The sequence below is a fragment of the Pistacia vera genome, unplaced genomic scaffold, assembly GCF_008641045.1.
Source record: "Pistacia vera cultivar Batoury unplaced genomic scaffold, PisVer_v2 Contig133, whole genome shotgun sequence".
Classification (NCBI taxonomy): domain Eukaryota; kingdom Viridiplantae; phylum Streptophyta; class Magnoliopsida; order Sapindales; family Anacardiaceae; genus Pistacia; species Pistacia vera.
In genome coordinates, this window is record NW_022195391.1 from 1332184 (window position 1) to 1354784 (window position 22601).

The 22601-nt window shown below is 41.6% G+C and overlaps 2 non-coding genes across 2 annotated transcripts; both read right to left on the minus strand.

Annotated features, from left to right (window-relative positions):
- Positions 1–13192: 13192 nt before the first annotated feature.
- On the minus strand, positions 13193–13298 carry LOC116122377. The gene has a single exon (XR_004126889.1). It is a non-coding gene; the product is annotated as a small nucleolar RNA R71 (small nucleolar RNA).
- A 6625-nt stretch (positions 13299–19923) lies between these two features.
- Positions 19924–20030, minus strand: LOC116122376. The gene has a single exon (XR_004126888.1). It is a non-coding gene; the product is annotated as a small nucleolar RNA R71 (small nucleolar RNA).
- Positions 20031–22601: the final 2571 nt, after the last annotated feature.

Sequence of the window (22601 nt, forward strand, 5' to 3'; positions counted from 1 at the left end):
TTTATGTTTTAATCAAACTTATTGGTTTGTCAATTCTATTGTGTTCTTGATTCATTCATTGCACTTAATTTCAATTATTAATTACCATTATTATGTGACGACCTTCGATGTGAATTGATAGATCGTATGAATTAGGATAAGGCATCGCCATATGCTAGTCTTAGATGGCTCTTGTGAATGGATAGTTTTTGTTTGTGCATACACTTTGACATATGCAAATTGGTTTTTGATCTCCAGTACTCTTATGCTCAATTGGTTTTTAATCATTAGGCTAGACTATACGCCTTAGTTGGTTTAGTGTTAAAAACACTAGGTTAATCCCGAACGCCTTATGGTAATACCTTAGTTACAAGAGTATGAACCTTAGACAGAGAATTGAGATAGGCATAGCGTGATCAGTGACATAAAGCTAGAAAATTATGGTGAAATTTGATACCTACGTTTTGGTTAATTGGTTTTTAATTCATTTGAATATTGGTTTTCTTTTAGTTGATAGTTTTAGTCATTTTACTTTAATTTGGAATTTCATCAATCTTGTCACTTAATTTTAGTTTGTTATTTAAATTAAGACATCATTATTAGGGTTATTGGTTAGCTAACAAATCTCCGTGGGATTGACCCTTGCATTTGCATTTATATTGTGATAACGATTCGTGCACCTGCAAGAAAGTAAATTCATTAGATATCATTCGTGCAACTCTCTTCTTGAGTTGGATTGGGAAGAATTTCAATTTGGTGGAGCCTCTAAATATTGGTATGATAATCTAATCCTTATATGGATTTTTCATTAATTCAACATGTAAACAAAATAATTAATTACCGGATTCATGGGAGAAGGAATTGTTTATTTCAAAATTGTTTTTTTCCGTTGTGTTTGATGGAATAATTCCTTACATTGGTAACTTAAAGGCAAATTGTTCAAAACAAAAGAAGAAACAAACTAAAGTGACTATTATGGTTTCCAAGGCACTCGTTGAATCTAATTAAAGATCAATGGTGGATGGATTATGGTTCTACAAGACATGTATTTAAAAGGGAAGTCATAGTGTCACAAGTGGAAGAAGTTTGGGCACATACATATAGACTATAAATATAAGTTAACATAGCAACCAAGTCATGTAAAAGCAAGAAAGGTGCCTCGATTTCAATCTATTTTATGCCAGTCACAATATAATTGAGCAACAACATGGGGTCTTGACAGCGATTCCACTAACTGCATGATTAAAAACGGTAACGTTTTCTTGAATCTCGACTCTTCTATTAAATCTGATCAAGTAAAGCTAGGAAATGATGTGTTTGTGCAAGGCAAAGGCGACAAAGGCACCGTTGGAATTTAAGCATAGAAAGGGACATATTCCAGATCTATTATTAGTTCCTACCTTACAACAAAATTTGCTAATAGTGGGACAATTTCTTGAACATAGTACTCTCTACAATTTAAAGGCCGAATGTGTACAATCTGTGAGGTGAAAGAGAAGCCTATTGTAGTTGATATAACAAAGATGACAAATATAAGCTTTTCGTTGAATTTCAAATATGCAAATAAAGTTACAATGAGAATCCAAGCTACTAATAATTCTTGCTTGTTCCATAAATGGTTTAGACATTTAAATTTCCATAACTTGAAACATTTGCTTGAAAAGCACCTGGTAGAAAGACTTCCAGCGATTAAAGAGAAACAAGCAGTCTTAATTGCTGTGCTCTTGCAAAACATCATAGACAATTATTTCCTAAAGGGGTTGCTCGGAGAGCAAAACTAGTTCATACGGATGTGTGTGGATGCATAAACACTCCAACAAACTCTTGCAACAGCTACTTTTTTCTCTTCATAGATGACTAGACAACAATGACATGGACATTCTTTATGAGACAATAATCTAAAGTGTTTGGCATATTTAAAAAGTTCAAAATCTTTGTTGAGAACAAAGTGGTTAGTAGATTAAGTGTTGACAAGTTATAAGGTGAAAGAATATACCTCCAATGAATTCAAGAAATTTTAAGAAGATAATCGTGAGGAAAGATAACTCACAGTAGGGTATACTCCACAACAAAATGAGGTATCCAAAAGAAAGAGCCTAGTAGGGATGGAATGACCAAGGCATTGTTGCATGAGAAGGCTTGTTATAGAGCCTCTAAGCAGAGTCCATATATATTGTCATCTACTTGCTAAATACACTGACCAAGGCCTTGGACAATGAGTCATCAATGAAAGCCATCAATGAGACACATTAGAGTATTTAGGTTTGTGATATGCTCAAATACCAAAAGAGAAAAGAAACAAGTTAGATGACACAAGTGAGAAATGTGCCTTTTTAGGCTATGGCTCACATACAAAGGGTTATAGACTTTACACCCCAAAACCAAAAAAGCTAGTGATTTGTAGAGATGTGATCTTCAATGAGAAATCTACCTACAATAAGGAGCAAGAAAAGGTCTAAAGAAAAGTTGTCTTAGTTGATGATATACCTCGCTTTCCATCTCAAGACAGTGAGCAAGATCAAGATTCACCATTTTCCTTTCCACCAAGCTCATAATCATCATCTCCAAGTAGTCCTATAACTTCAAGTATCCAACATGAGCTCAACTTCAATCAAAAAAGAAAGAGTTTAAGTGATGCGTACCAAAGATGCAATTTTAATGTTGTTAAACGAGAAAATTTTGAAGAAACAATTAATGAGAAGACTTGGAAGAAATTAATAAGGATTGAAACCATTGAGAAGAATAACTCATGGAAACTTGTAGATAAGTCAAATGATAAAAAAGTAATTGGTGTTAAATGGATCTAGAAGGTGAAATACAATTCAAGTGGTGAAGTTCAAATATACATGGCAATGTTAGTTTCCAAAGATACCTACAATAGCCTGAAAATGACTACAATGCAATAATTGATCCAATTGCAAGATTAGACACAATTAGAGCCCTCATTCCCATGTCAACAAAAAAAATGGTGGTTATTGTGTGTAGACGTAAAAATCTACCGATACGGAAGGAGGGACTGATCCGGTGAGGTTGAGGCCACTAGCGATTTGCTATACCTGCACACGTAGAGAAACAAACGTGAAACAATGAAAAACACTAGGGTGATGTTTGCCATAGGCACTCCGATGCTCAAGTCAGCAAGGCTGAAAGAGGCTGATTTGGTGAGGGCTAGAGAGTAGAAAGGTTCTTAGAAGTCTAGTCGAAGATTGTGACTATGGTTGTAATGTGAAGTTCTCAAGTGGGAACTCTAGGGTCTGAAGGTGTAATGTAAGGTCCCTTGTGAGAGGGCTGGCCTTTGTTTAAATAGTGAACGTCTGGTCTCCCAATCCCACCGGGATTGGGAGTTCTCATAGTAATCTGTTTCCTCCAGGGATATATCCTTTGGCCCCATTATCCTAGCGTGAAAGGGAGTCCAAGTACGACTTTGACACAGACCGTGGAGGAATTGGGATGGTAGTGGACTACCTTATCAGTGTTCGAGTAGGAATGTGATTCGTAAGTGACCGTGAACTCTGGACTTGACCATGATCTCAAGAGGTGTACTGGGGTTAGGAGGCCTAGGTCTAGATGGTTTGGACCAATTGTACTTTGTACTGAATGGGCCTTATCCGAGGAGTTCTGGCTTGGGCCGCACTGGGATTGGGCTTAGGCTTTTCCTCATTATCGGACACGTTATCCTATTTGGGCCGAGGATATTTTTTGGCCCTAACAATTTGTCCCCCACTCTCTGGGTTAAGGTTTGCTTAAGTCAAAGAGTAGGAATCGAACGAGGCGTCTTTGGTCACCTTTCTTAGACGACCGATTACTGGCGCGACTGATCAGTCGGATGTAGATGACGTGTGGTCGAGAGTCATTTGGTGTCCTTCGCCGAGTCAGATGGTGCAACCAGCTCAAGAGGGTGTAGTCGATCGGTGTGCGGGGCTAAGCGGATTGAGTTCAAGGTGAAACATCTGGTGTACGTGTATCGGCTCGGTGTGTCCTATCGAGTGAAGAAATGTACAAGCTACCTATCACAGGTGTCTTCGATCGGTATGCCGGGTCGAGTAAGTAAACAAGTCACCAATCGAAGGTGCGTTCACTCGATGTGTAAGGCCAAAAAAAGGGGTGACATTGACTCGATTGGCTTGATTGACCGAATGGAGGATACTCGGTTGATCCTTCGGGGCTATCCTTACTAAGTGCCCTTAGGCCAAATGGGTTACACTAGGCCCAACGTTCGTGTGGAACCTCGGGCTGAGCGGTCTGATCCAAGCCATGGGTTGTGCGAATGCTTGCAAATCCTTGAAGAACCGCTCGCCTGATACAGGGGACCGAATAGCTAGGACCTCTCTTTTCTCACTCGTCTCAAGGCAGAAGGTATGCTAGACTGTTCCAGACTAGTCGCCCCGGCTGGAAGGATCTCCTAGACATGTGAAGCATGGAAGAGTGTCGACTTCGTTGCGGGAGTCGGCATGTTGCAATGTGCTGACTCGATCGTGTAGGAAGGACGGTTCTACGTAGCTTGTACGGTTTTGAAATTTCTAGGTGGCATAGATCTCTTCCACGTGTACGGTGGTGATTTCATTTTTGCTTTGGGTGAGAAAACGAAAAGTCGCTCTGTCCCCTACCCAATGGGGGACTGCCACATGTCCTACCCTATCAGGATTCGTCCACAAAAAGGAAAACGTGACTGTTCATCTTTATTTTGGGTTTGTCTCCGGTCCAGTTTGTTTTCTTCTTCGTTTCGAGTTTTCTTCAGTGACGGTGGGTTTTTTCTGTAGATTTCAGCTTTTTTCATGGTAAACACGCTATTTTCGCGCCGTCTTTTTGTTTCTTTTGTGCTTGTAGACGTTTATGTAGAGTTTTTGGGAGATTTGGAATAGGATTTGGTTTGGTTTGGTTTGGCCAGGGTTAAAGTAGAAAGATTTGGAAAAGTGTGTTTTGTTTTTAAAAGGGTTCAATTCCACGTTTGGCAAGGGTTAAAACAACAGATTTGGGAGTTTTATGTTTTGTTTTTGAAAAGGGTTCGATTCCATGGTTGAAGGGGAACGTAACAATGTCTTTTGCCGGCAATCGAGTTCTTTGGGAGGTTTGGGTAGGGTGGAGGATGAGTCGAGGTTACATACCCTTTCCACTCGGCTCGACTCAGTCAACCTAACTGAGTTGGGCACAAGATTTAGTTGGGGAGTAAAATTAGTATTACAAGGTTAGTCTAGTATCCAGATTGGGTGGTTAAAATTTAAGTTGATGCCTGGTTACCACTAACTGAGTCGATCATAGAAGTTGGGGTAAGTATTCTGGGGCAGGCGATCAGTTGGTCAATGCAAATGGTGATCTTGGATTAGCAGGTAGGTTGTAAACTATAATAGGTCGATCGGTGGCTAAGGGTGAGTAGTGATTAGAGTCGGTTGGTGGGGAAGGTCGAGCTATGATTAGAATGTTTACTTCAGGTAATTGGGTCGGTCGATGCAAGGGTCGAATAATGATCTTGGTTTTAGAAATTAAGCTTGTGGGCTCAAACAGGTTAGTTGGTTGGGAGGAACGGATAAGCTGTAATGTCTGGATCTGAGTCGAGTGGTTCGAGTGGGGTTGGAGTAGATGTTAGGAATGAGTACGAACGTGTCCCAGCTATGGTGATGATGCCCGAAGGGGGCGTTCCGACAAGTATTCTGATCGGTGTGAACATAGCTGCCCTAGGGATGAGTGTTGCTAATCCGAGTGGTTCAGGCAGGCAAAGGGGGGAGTGGGGATGACTCCAAAGGAATTGGTAGTCCAGCCTCATCCAGTAGTGGCTTTGAGGACGAGCATAGGGCAGTGGGATTCTAAGCAGGGATTATCTGCTTGTGCTTAAAGATAATGATGTGTGGTGGCTCCGGACAATGTATCACATTCCAGATTTGATAGAGATCAGGGTGCCATGATCGTACGATCAGGTCGACTGGGAGGTAAAAGGCTGGGTGAGTGTTTACGAGAAGTGGTTTCACGATGGGCTGAGGTTTCCCTTACCTTGTCTCGTCTGGAAGGTGTTGAATCACTTCATGATTGCCCCAATGCCGAATAGTTGGAGGTTGCTGATGGCACTGGAGGACCTTTATGTGTGGAATCAGGTTATGTTTAGGCTGCACGAGCTGCTTTATTCGTATTTCTTGAAGGAAAACGACAAGGAAAATGGTCAATATCTGATCAACCTCAAGCATGATCAGTCTCACCTGGTGACCGACTTACGGTCAAGTGACAAGAATTGGAAGGATCGGTACTTCTTTGTGAGGGGTGAGACGGTCTTTGGGGAGAGAGGCCAGGGAGATATTCCGAGCACTTGGCGAGCCACTCGTGAGAAACCTTGTCTTTTTTTTTTTTTTTTTTTTTTTGTATTTTGATTACTAAACCTTATTGTGTTTCTTCTTTGCAGAGCTTGAGTTCAATCGGGCTGGGCAGAGCGAAGACGGCTTGGACATGCAGACCCAGAAGGCTCTAGCCATTCCCAAGGCACAGAGGGATTGGCGAGTGGTGTTGGAGGAGGCCAACCTCAGGACCAGCCATCTCTAGGCCGGAGTAAGAGCGATTCAACGAGGTACCCCCTTCCCTTCGTTGAAGCAAACTTAGGATGTGCTTCTGACTCGCTACTGCAATCATACCACTTATGGTAAGTCCAGGTTGAACCCACTAACCGTTGGAGAGTTTGCGCTTGCAAAAAGATTGATGAAGAAGCTGATCGTCCCCAGTGCGAGCGAGTATGTCACCAGGCATCGAGAAAAAAGGAAGAGGGAATCCTCGGCCAGAGAGGTTAGAAAAGCAGGAGACGTGGTCACAACTCCCTCGAGTCGTCAGCCTATAGCCGGAGCCGTGTCATCCTAGACAGCGGTCTTGGATGAAGAGACTGAGATGATCACCTTTAAGATTCCGGCTTCCGCGTCGACCTATTCTGACGTGGCTTCCATGAGCAAGTTGGCTGACTCTTTCTTGTTCCTGACGGACAAGACCCGTTTAAATCAAATGGGCACGGCTACAACTGTCGACTGAGGGGTATCCCGTGCTTTCCAGGTAGGGCAGGAGTTTTTTTTATTATGTTCGTCGTGGTTGTATACTGATGAAATTGTTTTGTTATGCAGGCCTTCATAAGTAGTCTACATCTGAGGAAGTCCATAGTGGCGTAGGAGAAAAGGATACAGGATGTGTCCAAGACGAATGCCATTTTGCACCAGAGAGAGGCGACAGCGCAAAAGGTCGAGCACAAGAGCCAGCAGCGCCTGAAGCAAGCCGAGGATGAGTTGGAGAGCTTGAGGAGAGAGTTGGCCGAGAAGACTGCAGAGGTTGAGTCCCTCAAGGAGCAGTGCCTTACCATTGCTAATGATGCCATTATTAAGGCCCGAGGAGAGCTCATGCTTGAGTACAAGGCCAGGAACACCTCTCATTGGAACCCAGATGAGGACATCTAGCTCATGTAGGAGATGCTAGAGGAGGGAGCTGGTCATACGAAAGAGCAGATTAATGAGCAGGTGCTTGATTTTGCTAGCCATCTGGGGCCATCCGTTACTAAGGATGTGAGCAACATAGCTGCAAAGGCAGGCGCTAGTGCTGGCGATAGGGTGACTGTGTCAGAGATGGGTGAGACGGCTTGCACCAATGAGACTTAGCTTTATTTTTCTTTTGCTCATGTATTTTGGGGCCTGCGATGCCCTTTCTTGGCGTGTGTGCCTTTCATTGTACTTTGAACTTAGTTGCCTGAGGCTTCTTCTATATGGTGCATGCAATTCTATTTTTGATGCTTCTCCTAATGGGTGAACGATTTGTTGATTGTTTTTTTGTTCGTATATGCGCTAGGGGTTGAACCGTATACTTGTGTTATGATTTTGGTGCAACCCAGTGGCTGAGTCGTGTAGACTCTCTATTGGGTTGGGTCGATGACTTGTCGATTTTGAGGTGTAAAAACCCTTCAATCGGTCTAGTTGACTGAATATGTAGCTTCATGGATCGGGCAAGGCCGATCGAAGGCGTAGATCCGTGAATCGGGCAGGGCCGATCTGAAGGTGTAAATTTGTGAATCGAGCAGGGTCAATCCGCAGGTGTAAATCCATAGGTGTAAATCCGTGAATTGAGCAGGGTCGATCCAAAGGTGTAAATCCGTGAATTGAGCAGGGTCGATCCAAATGTGTAAATCCATAGATCGAGTAGGGTCGATCCGAATGTGTAAATCCATGGATCGGGCAGGGCCGATCCGAAGGTGTAAAAATCATTTGGTCGAGCAGAGTCGATCCAAAGATGTAAATTTGTGGATCGAGTAAGGCTGATCCGAAGGTGTAAATCCATGGATCGGGTAAGGCGTATCCCAAGGTGTAAATATGTGGATCGAGTATGGTCGATCCGAAGGTGTAAATCTGTGGATCGAGCAAGGCCGATCCGAAGGTGTAAATCCATGGATCCAGCAGGGCCGATCCAAAGGTGTAAATCCGTGGATCGAGCAGGGTCAATCTGAAGGTGTAAAAATCATTTGGTCGAGCAGGGTCAATTCGAAGATGTAAATTTCTGAATAATACTTCATTAAATTCGGGCCATAAGGCCAACTGTCTATGGGGAGGTGGATAGGACCACTCATCTTTTTTAAATAAAAACAAAAAGAAAAAACAAACATGTGGATGAATGAGTTCACCTAGACGTAGTAGCGTTTGAGGTGGACTGCATTCCAACTGTTGCTGATGTCATTGCCTTCGGGAGTTTGGAGTCGGTAGGTGCCCTTCCCCGCTTCTTTGGTGATCTTGTAGGGACCTTCCTAAGTAGGGCCGAGTTTGCCAGAGTTGATCTCCTTAGTGTTTTGAAAGACCTTGCAGAAGATGAAGTCAAATATTTTGAAAGTTCTAATCCTAACGTTGTAGTTGTAGTTGTAGTGTCGGGTGGCTGTTGCTGATAGACTACGTTGCGGATGGTAGCCCGCTCACGTAGCTCATCGACGGTGTCCAAGGTCTGGCAAAGGTTCTACTTGTTGGTTTTCTCGTCCGCCCATTGGAGCTTGGTGGACGGAACTGATACTTCAGCCGAGATGACTGCTTTAGAACCGTATGTGAGGGAGAAGGGGGTCTCGCCTGTTAACGAGCAAGCTGTAGTTCAATAGGACCAAAAGACTCTGGGTAGCTCATCTGCCCATGCACCCTTCACTTTCTGCAATCGTTTTTTCAAGGTCTGCATGATGGTTTTATTCGATGACTTAGCCTGGCTGTTCAACTGGGGGTTGCAGGGGGTAGAGAAGCTTAGCTTGATCCCTCACATGTCGCAAAAATCCCTGAAGCTGGAACTGATAAATTGGGATCCATTGTCGGTGACGATTTCCTTCGGTATCCTGAACCTACAGATGACATGTTTCCAGATAAAAGCTTTTACCTCTCAGTCTCTGACTTGTGCGAAAGCTTTAGCTTCGATCCACTTAGTGAAGTAATCTGTCATAGCCAACAGGAAGACTCGTTGCCCGGGCGCGGTCGACAGCTTTCCCACTATGTCAATTCCCCACTTCATAAAGGGCCAAGATGTGAGGATAGAATAGAGTCGCTTGGGTAGGAGGTGTGAGACATGAGCGAACCTCTGACAACTGTCACACTTCTTAACATAAGCAGCCGAATCAGTGCGTATGGTTGGCCAATAGTATCCAGCGGTGATCACCCGATGTGCAAGGCTACGTCTCCTTGCATGGTTTCCACATTCACCTTCATAGAGTTTGGTGAGAATGTGTTTGGCCTCTTCTGGGCTTGTGCACTTTAGGTAAAGACCAGAGAATGATTTCCTAAGAAGTTGGCCCTCATATATGGTGAACCTGACGCGCTTCGTTTTTGTCAGCCGGGAGCTCGTTGTGTTCCAAGTACTTCACTATCGGGGTCATCTAGCAGTCGGCTAGTTCGATGTCCATTGCTTCCTCGAGCGACTTGTTTGTTGGTTGTTCCTTCCAGTTGGCTGGCCATTGCAGGAATAACAGAGGGATGGATGACTGGGAAGAACATTAAAGCACTAAGCCGAGGTTAGCAAGGGCGTCGGCATGAGAGTTCTCCGCTCTTAGTACATGGGTGATGGAGAATTCTTCGAATTGGGTTTGCAATTCTTTGACTAGGTTCAAGTAGGCCGTCATCTTCGAGTCGCGTGCTTGGTAAGTGCCTTGCAGCTGGTTGACCAAGAGTTGGGAGTTGGACTTCACCTCTAGTCTCCTTGCTCCGATTTCTTTGGCTAGGGAAAGTCCAGCGATGAGAGTCTCATATTCAGCTTTGTTGTTCGTGCACTTGAAACCACATCGGATGGCCCGCTAGATGACATCTCCCTTTGGTGTAGTTAGTACTAGCCAGAGCTCGCTTCCATTCACATTGCTTAAGCCATCTATTGAGAGAGTCCACTTAGAAGGCAACCCACTGTTCATACATAACAACTCTATTTCTGCTTGGACGATGGTGCTCGGGGTGAAATCAGCGATGAAGTCTGCCAGTGCTTGGGACTTGACCGCAGTACGTGGCTGGAAAGATATGTCGTACTCACTAAGCTCTACCATCTATTGCGTGAGTCGGCCTGATAGCTTTGGTTTGTGCAGTATCTTCTTGAGTGGAAAAGAGGTGAGTACGACTATGGAGTGGCACTGGAAGTATGGTTTGAGCTTCTTAGATGCATGAATGAGGACAAGGGCCAGTTTCTCCAGCTGACTGTATCGTGTTTCCGTGTCGAGGAGTGACTTGCTTACATAGTAAACCGGTAGCTAATTCGTATCATCTTTTCGAACTAACATTGCCGAGATTGCTGTCTCCGAGACCGCCAGATAGGTGTAAAGCTTCTCCCCATCCACAAGTTTGGAAAGGAGCAGAGGGGAGGTTAGGTATCTCTTCAGTTGTTGCAAGGCTTCCTCGCAGGAAGGGGTCTACTCGAACTTCTTGGATTTCTTGAGTCAACGGATCTAGAGATGAAGCGGCTCAAGGCGGCTACTCGTCTTGCGAGGCGCTGGATGTCTTTGATGCAAGTTGGAGATGGTATATTGAGGATCACTCTGATCTGGTCGGGTTGGCTTCTATCCCTCGCTGAGTCACCATGTATCCCAAGAATTTACCTTACGAGACACCAAACGAGCATTTGGTTGGATTCAGCTTCATGTTATACTTCCTTAGGACGGCGAACACTTGGCTGAGGTAGTCAAGGTGCTACTCGGCTATTAGGGACTTGACGAGTACGTGATAATCCGAGGATTATACAAATTTATTTAAGCTTTTAGGCCGGATTTTAGATACTTCTTAGTTCATTTATGCCTGAATTGCTACTTAATTTCTTACATTTCGTGTTTCAGGTTAAAATGGACATTTTGAGCGAATAAAGACATATTTGGAGTTTCTGGACTCAAAAGCAGGCGGATCTCAGAAGTTGGGAGAGTTCTGAAGCAGAGTCAAGCACGATGAAGCTTGTTCCCAAGCACCGAAGATTCAAGCAAAGAAGCAAGCGGAAAGCAATTCCATAATTTTAGAATTCTTTAGGAAGCTTCGCCGCAGCGAAGGTTGTTCTTTGCCGCAGCGAAATGAGCCAGCCACGCACCAGATTCAGCTTCTTTTATCGCCGCAGCGAGATTCCTTATTCGCCGCGGCAAAGTCTGCATTTTCCAGTTTTTGTAAAACGCACATGTTTTTTTAGGATTTTGGGCGAGGTATAAAAGAAAAACTTAGTCTTTTTGCCAGGGGTTCGTCTTGGAGTAGGGTTTGGAGCTATTTACATTTTCTTAGATTCATTTTTGGGCGAACTTAGATTTAAAAAGGGGAAGATTCGAGTTAAACCAGTGGATTCGTCATTTGGGGAGATTTCTTGTCTTTTCTCTTGTTTGCATTATGTTGAATTTTGGTATTTTCGTTTCTTTTGTTTGTATTGTTGATTCAGCCATGAACTAACCTATTTTGGGTTAGGGTTTTGATTGTAATTCGGAATTTCATGGGTTAAGTAATAGATTGTTTTTCTTTTCATATGATTTTGCTTTGATTCTGTGATTACTCTGAATTTACTGTTTATATGTGATGAACATGATGAGATTGAGAAATGAATCATGTTATGCTTCTTGGATAATCACCATTGTAGTATTGAATGCTAGAGATAGATTCAAGAACCAATGAAATCAATCTAGGATTCTTGTGCTTAATGAGCTTAGATTTATTAACCTTTAATTTGTTGGATGTGGAAGGTTAATAGGGAAGAGTAGGAAAACATAGCCTGAGAAGGTGTGTGTTTGACACTTTAGAGAGTTAGATTTACAATCAATGCATGTGAATATGAATTTAGATTAATTCTTTAGAAAGAACGCATAGAGTCCGAATGAAGTCAAAACCCTACCCATTTGTTTGAATTGATTTTATCCATATTTTAAATCTTGCTTTCATAGTTTACTTTTATTTTAATAAAATTTTGTTTTAGTTATAGTTTAAATTGCTCCCTTAAATCCAAAAGAATTTGATTGCTTCAACTTGAAAACGGTAGAAAACTTAGTGCTTAGCAACAATCCTCGTGGGAACGATACTCACTCATCATTCTATTACTTGTGCGACTAATATACTTGCTACATTTGCATGTTGTAAGAAACACACATCAAGTTTTTGGCACCATTGCTGAGGATTGAGTTTTAAGTTAACATTGAGTTTTTCTATAGTTAGCTAGATTGGAGTTTTAATTTTTGTTTTCAATTTTCAGTTGGTTTGTGATCTCACTTTCTTTCATTTATTTTGTGCAGTTTATGCAAAGAGCAAGACGTTAGCTAGTGGTTCTTGTTGATCTTGAGATTGAGAGAACCGCCAGACGACTTAACAGAGAGAGAAGAGAAAGAGAGGATACAGTGGTTGAAACGGAAGAAATAGCTGTTGAAATGGTAGAACCAGAAAACAAGACACTAAGGGAATTCTCAGTTCCCACGGTTAATGGCAGTGGTTCAAGCATTACGAGACCAGTGGTCCAAGCCAACACATTTGAAATAAAGCCAGTAATCATCCAGATGATCCAGTAGTCGGTAAGGTTTAATGGTGATTTGAAGGAAGATCCGAATCAGCATATTGCGAACTTCTTGGAAATTTGTGACACCTTCAATTCGAGTAGAGTGTCAGATGACGCCATTAGGTTGAGGTTATTCCCATTCTCATTGGGGGATAAAGCAAAGGGGTGGTTAATGGCACTGCCATCGGGAACTATCACAACATGGAATGATCTCACACAGAAGTTCCTGACCAAGTTCTTTCCTCCAGCAAAATCAGCAAAACTGAGAAATGATATCACATCATTTCTACAAGATGAATCCAAGTCATTGTATGAGGCTTGGAGAGGTACAAGGAATTGATGAGGAAATGTCCACACCATGGGTTGCCAATTTGGCTTCAAGTCCAAACATTCTACAATGGACTGATGGGTAACGTGCAAACCATGGTGGATGCAGCATCAGGAGGAGCCTTGCAGAATAAGACACCAAAGGAGGCTTATGAGTTGCCTGAGGTTTTAGCAAGCAACAACTATCAAAGACCAAATGAGAGAGTGATTTCAAGAAAATCTATGGGTCTTCATTAAGTTGATGCCTTCACAACCATCTCAACCCAACTCACAACACTTCAGAAACAGTTGGGAAGTATGCAGGTAAATTATATTCAAGCACTTTAACTAACTTGTGATTTTTGTGCAGGGAACCATGTGAACAGCGAGTGTCAAGTGGGGAACACATTTGCTTCGTCATCTTCATCATCGGAGCAAGTGAACTACTTGGCAGGAAATCAGAGGCAACCAAACAACCCGTACTCCAACACATATAATCCGGGGTAGAGAAATCATCCAAATCTAGCTTGGGGCAATCAAAACCAGCAAAATAATCAATGGAACCAAAGGACATTGCAAAATAACCAACCAGGGGTGAATAATCAACCGGAAGATCCAAGAGTGACAAAGTTGGAGGACATGTTTGGGAAATTCATGCAGGAGACCACGGGTTTTATGAATGAGACGAGGACGAATTTCAGAAATCAAGGGGCATCCATTCAGAATCTTAAGGTACAGATAGGCCAATTGGCCGAGAAGCTAAATGAGAGACCGTAGGGTTCCTTACCAAGCAACATAGTGACTAACCCACGTGAGTAAGCAAATGCCATAATTTTGAGGAGTGGGATAGTTTTGGAAGAAGTTCAACAAGCTGGAAAGGAAGAATCTGAAAAGGAAGTTGATGAAGAGATTGTAGTTGATGAGAAACCAAGCGGTTTGGAGGAAGAGAACAAGAAGAATGATGAAAGGCAAAAGAAGAAGGAGAAATTGCCATTCCCCGAGATACCACCAGAGTTGTCACATCACACCCCACCCATGCCTTTTCCTCAGAGACTGAAGAAAAGTATTAGGATAAGCAGTTTTCAAAATTTATTGAAATATTTAAAAAATTGCATATTAACATTCCTTTTGTAGATGCATTGCAGCAGATGCCGACCTACGCGAAGTTCCTTAAGGAAATCCTATCGAACAAAAGGAAGTTAGAAGATGAGGAAACGGTGATGCTTACGGAGGAGTGTAGTGACATTCTCCAGAAGAAGTTACCACCGAAGCTCAAAGATCCAGGGAGTTTTACTATTCCTTGCATTATTACTTTTGATCGTGTTTTATGTGATTTAGGTGCTAGTATTAATTTAATGCCCTTTTCTGTTTTCAAGAGACTGGGAATTGGTGAAGTAAAGCCAACGACCATGTCGTTGCAACTAGCGGATAGGTCCGTAAAACATATGAGGGGGATAGTGGAAGATGTGTTGGTGAAGGTGGATAAGATAATTTTTTCGGCTAATTTTGTTGTTCTGGATATGGAAGAGGATAAGGAAATTCCTCTTATTTTGGGCCGACCATTCTTGGCCACGAGGAGAGCACTTATTGATGTGCAAGAAGGAAAGTTACTATTGAGAGTTCAAGATGAAACAGTGACTTTCAATGTCTTTGAGGCAATGAAGTTTCCATCCGAATCGGATTCATGCTTTAGTGTCGATGTGGTGGATAAATTGGTTGTAGAATCTATTGAAGAAAACACCCCACTATTACCTCTAGAAGCGTGTATAGCCAAATCAAAAATAGTAGAGGTAGATGAGTCGGCTAGTGATGAATGTGCTAGGTTGTTAGAAGCACTTCAACCGATTGATGAGAGTCAAGATCTAGAATTTGAGGAGTCTGATTTTGAAAAAGAGAAGGAAAAGGAAAAAAACGAAGAACCTTCAAAGCTTGAGTTGAAAACTTTACCTTCCCACCTCAAATATGTATATCTTGGGGACTTAGAAACCTTCCCGGTGATCATTAGTTCAGGTTTGAGTAAATTGGAGGAAGAGCGGTTGATTAGGGTGTTGAGGGAACATAGACTAGCAATTGGATGGACTATTTCAGATATTAGAGGCATCTCGCCATCATTTTGAATGCATAAGATACTCATGGAGGATGATATTAAGCCTAGGGTGCAACCACAACGAAGATTGAATCCTTCGATGAAGGAAGTGGCGAGAAAGGAGGTGGTGAAACTCTTAGATGCGGGGATTATCTATCCTATTTACGACATCCCATGGGTGAGCCCGGTACAAGTGGTTCTGAAGAAGGGAGGTATCATGGTAGTAAGGAATGATAGTAATAAATTGATACCAACTAGGACGGTGACGGGCTGGAGAGTGTGCATTGATTACCGGAAATTGAATGAGGCGAGAAGGAAGGATCATTTTCCACTACCCTTCATTGATCAGATGTTGGAGAGGTTGGCAGGACATGCCTATTACTATTTCCTGGATGGGTATTCAGGATACGACCAGATTGCCATCACTCCTGAGGATTGATAATCTGTGGATTATACAGTTTTCATTAGACTTTTTGTTCGGATTTCAGGTACTTTCTGGTGCATTTTGACCTGAATTGTTGCTTAATTCTTTATATTTTGTGTTTCAGGTTAAAATGGACATTTTGAGCAAATAAGGATAAAATTGGACGTTTTTGACTCAGAAGTTATGAGAGTTCTGAAGCAGGATAAAGCACGATGAGGCTTATTCCAAAGAGAGAGCACCGAGAATCGAAGAATCAAGCGAAGATGCAAGCAGATCGGCAGTTCTGTAATTTTAGAACTTTTCAACAAGCTTCACTATGGTGAAGACTTGTCCTTCGCCGTGGCAAAGTATGCCAGACACGAACAAGTCTGTTTCTTTCTTCGCCGCGGCGAGATTTCTTCTTCGCTACGGCGACAATCGTAATTTTCAGTTTTGTAAAACGCACAGTTTTACTTTGTGCGAGTTTTTCTAAGAAATTTAGGGCGAGGTAAAAAAGAAACACTTAACCTTTTTGCCAGGGGGGTCGTCCAGGAATTAGGGTTAGCAACTTTTGGAGTGTTTGTGATTTTAGTAGTGAGAGATTGATCGATTTGAGGGTGAAGATTGGATTTTGAACCAAGGGATTCATCATTTGGGGAGATTTCTTGTTCTTTCTCTTACTTTGCATTATGTTGAACTTGATTATTATCGTTTTTATTATTTGTAGTTTAATTTAGCTATGAACTAACCCGTTTTGGGTTAGGGTTTTGACTGTAATTTGGATTTCTAATGGGTTAAATTATTAATCATGTTATGTTCATATGATTATGCTTTGATTGTGTGTTTGCTCTGAGTTTTAATGCTTTTTGTGATGAACATGATGAGATTGAGAAATGAATCATGTTAGGCTCCTCGAGTAATCACCATTATAGTATTGGATGCTAGAGATAGATTCAAGAATTAATGAAATCATTGTAGGATTCTTATGCTTAATGAGTTTGGAATTGTTAACTTTCAATTTTTTGGGTGCGGAAAGTTAAAAAAGAAGAATAGGAAACATAGCCTGAGAAGGTATGTTTATGTAACGCCCCACTTGAGGTACGTAGCTAACGTTTCTTCTTTTGCTCTTATTTGAGTTGGTTTATTAGTATTATTGTTTGGTTGACCTTTGATTGAGTGGTGTGTTGAATACTTGCCCTGAAATTGGTTGAAATAGAAGAAGTTCAATGTTCCAGGCTTCGCCGGGGCGAAGAAGAATCTTCGCCACGGCGAAGAGGTGTTGAAGCCACGGAAATCTGCTGGACAGTTTCGCCGCGGCGACAGAAGCTTCCTCGCCGCGGCGACGTGCCAACCAAAATGTTTGTTAAGTTTTAGGTATTTTCTTCCCTAAGGGTAATTTGACCATTCTACCCCTAATTAGTAGGAAAAGTGGGGAGTAAAATATAAGGAATTTTCATGGAGAATATGTTGATAAAGGGGTGTGATTGTAATGAATCAAAGGATATAAATGGAATTTCCAAGAAAGAGTAAAGGCAAAATGGGAATGCTTGTGCATAAATTTCATTAAAAGGAATTAAGTCATTGCAAACCCTTCATTCTTCTTCTCCATCGCCACTCTCTTTTCTTACTTCCTCTCAAATTCTCTTTCTTTTGTTCAAGGATTTTTAGAGGGCTTTTGGAGTGATTTAGGGTAGAAAATTAATCTAAGGCATCCTAAGAGTAGAGAAAAAGTCAAGCAAACCAAGAGAAAGGAAGAGCTGGTGATATCTCTCCATAACAAGGTAAGTAAATCCCAACCCAAGCTGAGATTTGAGAATTTTCTTGATTAGGGTTTTTAATAGCAATTATGTATGTATGTTATATACATGTTATATACCATGTTATTGAGTCTTAAATGGAGATTATTATTGCTTTGTGATTGTTCATACATTTCAAGTATAAGAAGTGAGATGTAGGTTGGAAAGGTAGTTTGAGATGGAATTGAAGGATATTGAGAAATCCTTTTTGGAAGTGTCTTTCTTTTGCAGGAACTATGGCTATGTGAGGAAGTTTCTCCCCATTTTGGATGATTAAAGAAAGACATAGAATTATTGTTATAGTAGAGTTTTGTTATGCACTTGAGTTGTTTGATGAAATGCCTAATAGAGGTTTGAGTATGAGTAGTGAACCTTAATTCTTGCAACATTGCATGTTGGCATTTCATAAGAGCATTAATGGAGATGCACCATCCATAGACATTAATTGTGCATTGAGAAGTGACCTAAGAAAGAGTAGGAAACTTTGTGTATGCGCTTGCTCTATGAGTAGAGAACTTTGTGGATGCAACTACTCTAAGGGTAAAGAGAATGAGAAGTGTTAGAGTAGCGTGAATGAGAAGAGTATTAGAAGTGTTAGAGTAGCGTGAATGAGAAGAGTATTAGAAATGAGTTGATGCTTTGTGATCATCACCTGGCAGTTATGAGAATCGGGTTGATGCTTTATGATCATCACCCGAATAGTTATTAGAAATGGGTTGATGCTTTGTGATCATCACCCGGTTAGTTATTAGAAAGGGGTTGACGCTTTGTGATCATCACCCACTAGTTATTAGAAATGGGTTGATGCTTTATGATCATCACCCGACAGTGATTAGGAACGAGTTAATGTTTTGTGATCGTCACCCGAAAGTCATGAGGAACGGGTAGGTGCTTTGTGGTCCCCACCCGATAGTTACAAAAACCGAGTAGGTGCTTCGTGATCCCCACTCGGTAGTCAGTAAGAACAGGTTGGTGCTGTGTCAACTCCACCTGATAGTCATGAATAGTGAGATGGTGCTGTGTGAATGCCACCCGACCGTACCTCCGGTAAGATGAGGCCATGACGTTTAGTAAAAAACAACAAAAAGTGTGAGGAAAGAATTAAGAGAAATACATACGGGGATAAACAGATAGAGGGTTTACTTACTAAGCATTATTTTGTGCTCACCCCGTTATTTTCCTTTGTGGATGCAGGATCTAGGTGATGATGCAGTCAGAGGGGCGTCGGCAAGCGAGGAGCAATAGCTACACTGTTTCCCCTGTTTTTGTTTTGTAAATGATGCGCTTTGTGTATAAAAGACTTATTACATATAATAAAAAGAAAAGTTTTGGGCCCATTTTCTATTGTATTATGCATGCATTGTACTAGTTTCAGCATTGTTACAGTTTTAACACCTTAGTGAGTTCGGTTTACAACCAATGCATATGAATGTGAATGTAGTATAATTTTTAGGTTCAACCCATAAAATCCGAATGAAGTCAAAACCTTGTTTTAATTGAATTTATTTTTATACGTGTTTTACATCTCGCATTCTTAGTTAATTTGCAGTTTAGAAATTTTTTTTTAGTAATAGGTTAAATTGCTTCCAATTATCCAAAAGATTTCGGCTGCTCCAACTTGAAAACGGTAGAACACTTAGTGATTAGCTAACAATCCTCGTGGGAACGATACTCACTCAGCATTATATTACTTGTGCGATTAGTATACTTGCTGCATATTGCATGTTGTAGTAAACACGCATCAAGTTTTTGGCGCCGTTGCCGAGGATTTGTTTTAAGTTAACATTGAGTCTGTCTTTAGTTAGCTAGATTGGAGTTTTTATTTTTGTTTTTAATTTTCAGTGGGTTTGTGATCTCATTTTCTTTCAATTCTGTCTTTGCAGTTTATGCGAAGAACGAGACGTCAATCAGTGGTTCCTATTGATCCTGAGATTGAGAGAACCGTTAGACGACGTAATAGAGAGAGAAGAGAAATAGAGGATTTAGTTGTAGAAGTAGAAGAAATAGCTATTGAAATGGCTGAACCAGAAAACAGGACACTGAGGGAATTTTCAGTTCCCACAGTGAATGGTAGTGGGTCGAGTATGACTAGACCTACGGTGCAAGCAAATAACTTTGAGATCAAGCTGGCAATCATCCAGATGATCCAGCAGTCAGTTAGATTTAATGGTGATTTGAAGGAAGATCTAAATCAGCACATTGCAAATTTCTTGGAAATTTGTGACACCTTCAAGTCGAATGGAGTGTCGGATGACGCTATTAGGCTGCGGTTATTCCCATTCTCATTGGGAGATAAAGCCAAGGGGTGGTTAATGGCATTACCACCGGGAACTATAACAACTTAGAATGATCTAGCACAGAAATTCCTTACTAATTTCTTTCCTCCAACTAAGTCAACAAAATTGAGAAATGATATCACATCATTTCTACAAGATGATTCCGAGTCATTGTATGAGGCTTGGGAGAGATACAAGGAGTTAATGAGGAAATGCCCACACCATCGTTTACCAATTTGGCTTCAAGTCCAAACGTTCTACAATGGATTGATGAGTAATGTACAAACCATGGTGGATGCAGCTTCAGAAGGGGCCTTGTAGAATAAGACACCAGAAGAGGCCTATGAGTTGCTTGAGGTTTTGGCAAGCAACAACTATCAAAGACCAAATGAGAGAGCAACAACAAGGAAATCTTCGGGTTTTCATAAAGTTGATGCCTTCACAGCCATCTCAGCCCAACTCACTGCACTTCAAAAACAGTTGGGAACTATGTAGGAACTCGCTACAAGAACATACAACTAACATGTGATTTTTATGCAGGGAACCATGTGAGCAGCGAGTATCAAGTTGGGAAACATTTGCTTCGTCATCTTCATCAACGGAGCAAGTAAATTACTTGGTAGGAAATCAGAGAACAGCAAACAACCATACTCCAACACATACAACCGGGTGGGAGAAATCATCCAAATCTAGCTTGGGGAAATCAAAACCAGCAAAATACCAATGGAACCAGAGGACAGTTCCAAATAACCAACCACGGGTGACGAATCAACCGGAAGATCAAAGAGTGACGAAGTTGGAAGATATGTTTGGGAAATTTATGCAGGAGACAACGGGATTCATGAATGAGACGAGGACGAATTTTAGAAATCAAGGGGCGTCCATCAGGAATCTCGAGATACATATGGGCCAATTGGCCGAGAAGCTTAATGAGAGACCGCAGGGTTCCTTACCAAGAAAACAGTAACTAACCCACGTGAGCAAGCAAATGCCATAATGTTGAGAAGAGGGACAGTTTTGGAAGAGAGAGCAAGCTACCAAGGATGTTGAATAATCCGGAAAGGAAGCTTCTGATGAGGAAGTTGATGAAGAGATAGTGGCGTGAAAGAAACCAAGTGGTTTAGAGGAAGAGAAAAGAAAAAGGATGAAAGGCAAAAGAAGAAGGAGAAATTTCCATTTCCCGAAATACCACCAGAGTTGGCACATCACATCCACCCGTGCCTTTTCCTCAGAGATTGAAGAAAAAGAATCAGGATAAGCAATTTTCAAGTTTATTGAAATTTTTTAAAAAATTGCCTTAACATTCCTTTTGCAGATGCATTGCAGCAGTGCCGAGTTATGCGAAGTTCCAAAGGAAATCTTATTGAACAAAAGGAAGTTAGACGATGAGGAAACAGTGATGCTCACAGAGGAGTGTAGTGCATCCTCCAGAAGAAGCTACCTCTAAAGCTCAAAGATCCAGGGAGTTTACTATTCCTTGTATTATAGGAGATTTTACATTTGATCATGTTTTGTGTGATCTAGGAGCTAGCATTAAGTTGATGCCCTTTTCTATTTCCGGAGATTTGGTATTGGTGAAGTGAAGCCAACGACCATGTCGTTGCAACTAGCGGATAGGTCAATCAAACACCTGAGGGGATAGTAGAGGATGTGTCAATGAAGGTGGGAGAGATAATTTTTCCAGTAGATTTTATGGTGTTGGACATGGAAGAGGATAAGGAAAATCCTCTGATTTTGGGCCGACCATTCTTGGCCAGGGAGAGCACTTATTGATGTGTAGGAAGGAAAATTAATGTTGAGGGTTCAAGATGAAATAGTAATTCAATGTCTTTGAGGCGATGAAGTTTCTGGCTGAAACGGATTCATGTTTTAGTGGCGATGTGGTGGACAAATGGTGGAGGAATCTATGGAAGAAAAAAACCCACAATACCTTTAGAAGCTGATATCCAAATCAAAAATAGTAAAGGTAGAAGAGTCGGCGAGTAATGATTGTGCTAGGATGTTAGAAGCACTCAACCGATTGATGAGAGTCAAGACATAGAATTTGGAGTGTTGTTTTGATAAGGAGAAGGAAAGGAAAAAATGGAGAACCTCAAGCTTGATTGAAACCTTTACCTTCCACCTCAAATATGTTTACCTTGGAGATTCAGAAACCTTCCGGTGATCTGGTTCAGGTTTGAGTAAATTGGAGGGAGAGCAGTTGATTAGGGTGTTGAGGGAACATAAACTAGCAATTGGATGGATAAATTTCAGACATTAGAGGTATCTCACCATCATTTTGCATGCATAAGATACTTATGGAGGATGATTTTAAGCCTAGGGTGCAACCACAACGGAGATTGAATCCTTCGATGAAAGAAGTGGTGAGAAAGGAGGTGGTGAAACTCTTAGATGCGGGGATTATTTATCCCATTTCCGATAGCCCATGGGTGAGCCCGGTACAAGTGGTCTGAAGAAGGGAGGTATCACGGTGGTAAGGAATGAGAGTAACGAGTTGATAACGAGGACAGTGAGGGCGGGAGAGTATGCATTGATACTGTAAATTGAAGAGGCGACAAGGAAGGTCATTTTCCATTACCTTTCATTGATCAAATGTTGGAGAGGTTGGCAGGCATGCCTATATTGTTTCCTGGATGGGTATCAGGATATAACCAGATTGCCATCGCTCCTGAGGATTAAGAAAAAAATGACATTCACTTGCCCTCCGGCACCTTGCTACCGAAGGATGCTTTGGGTTGTGCAATGCACCAGCAACATTTCAAAGATGCATGATGTCAATCTTTGGAGACATGGTGGAACGG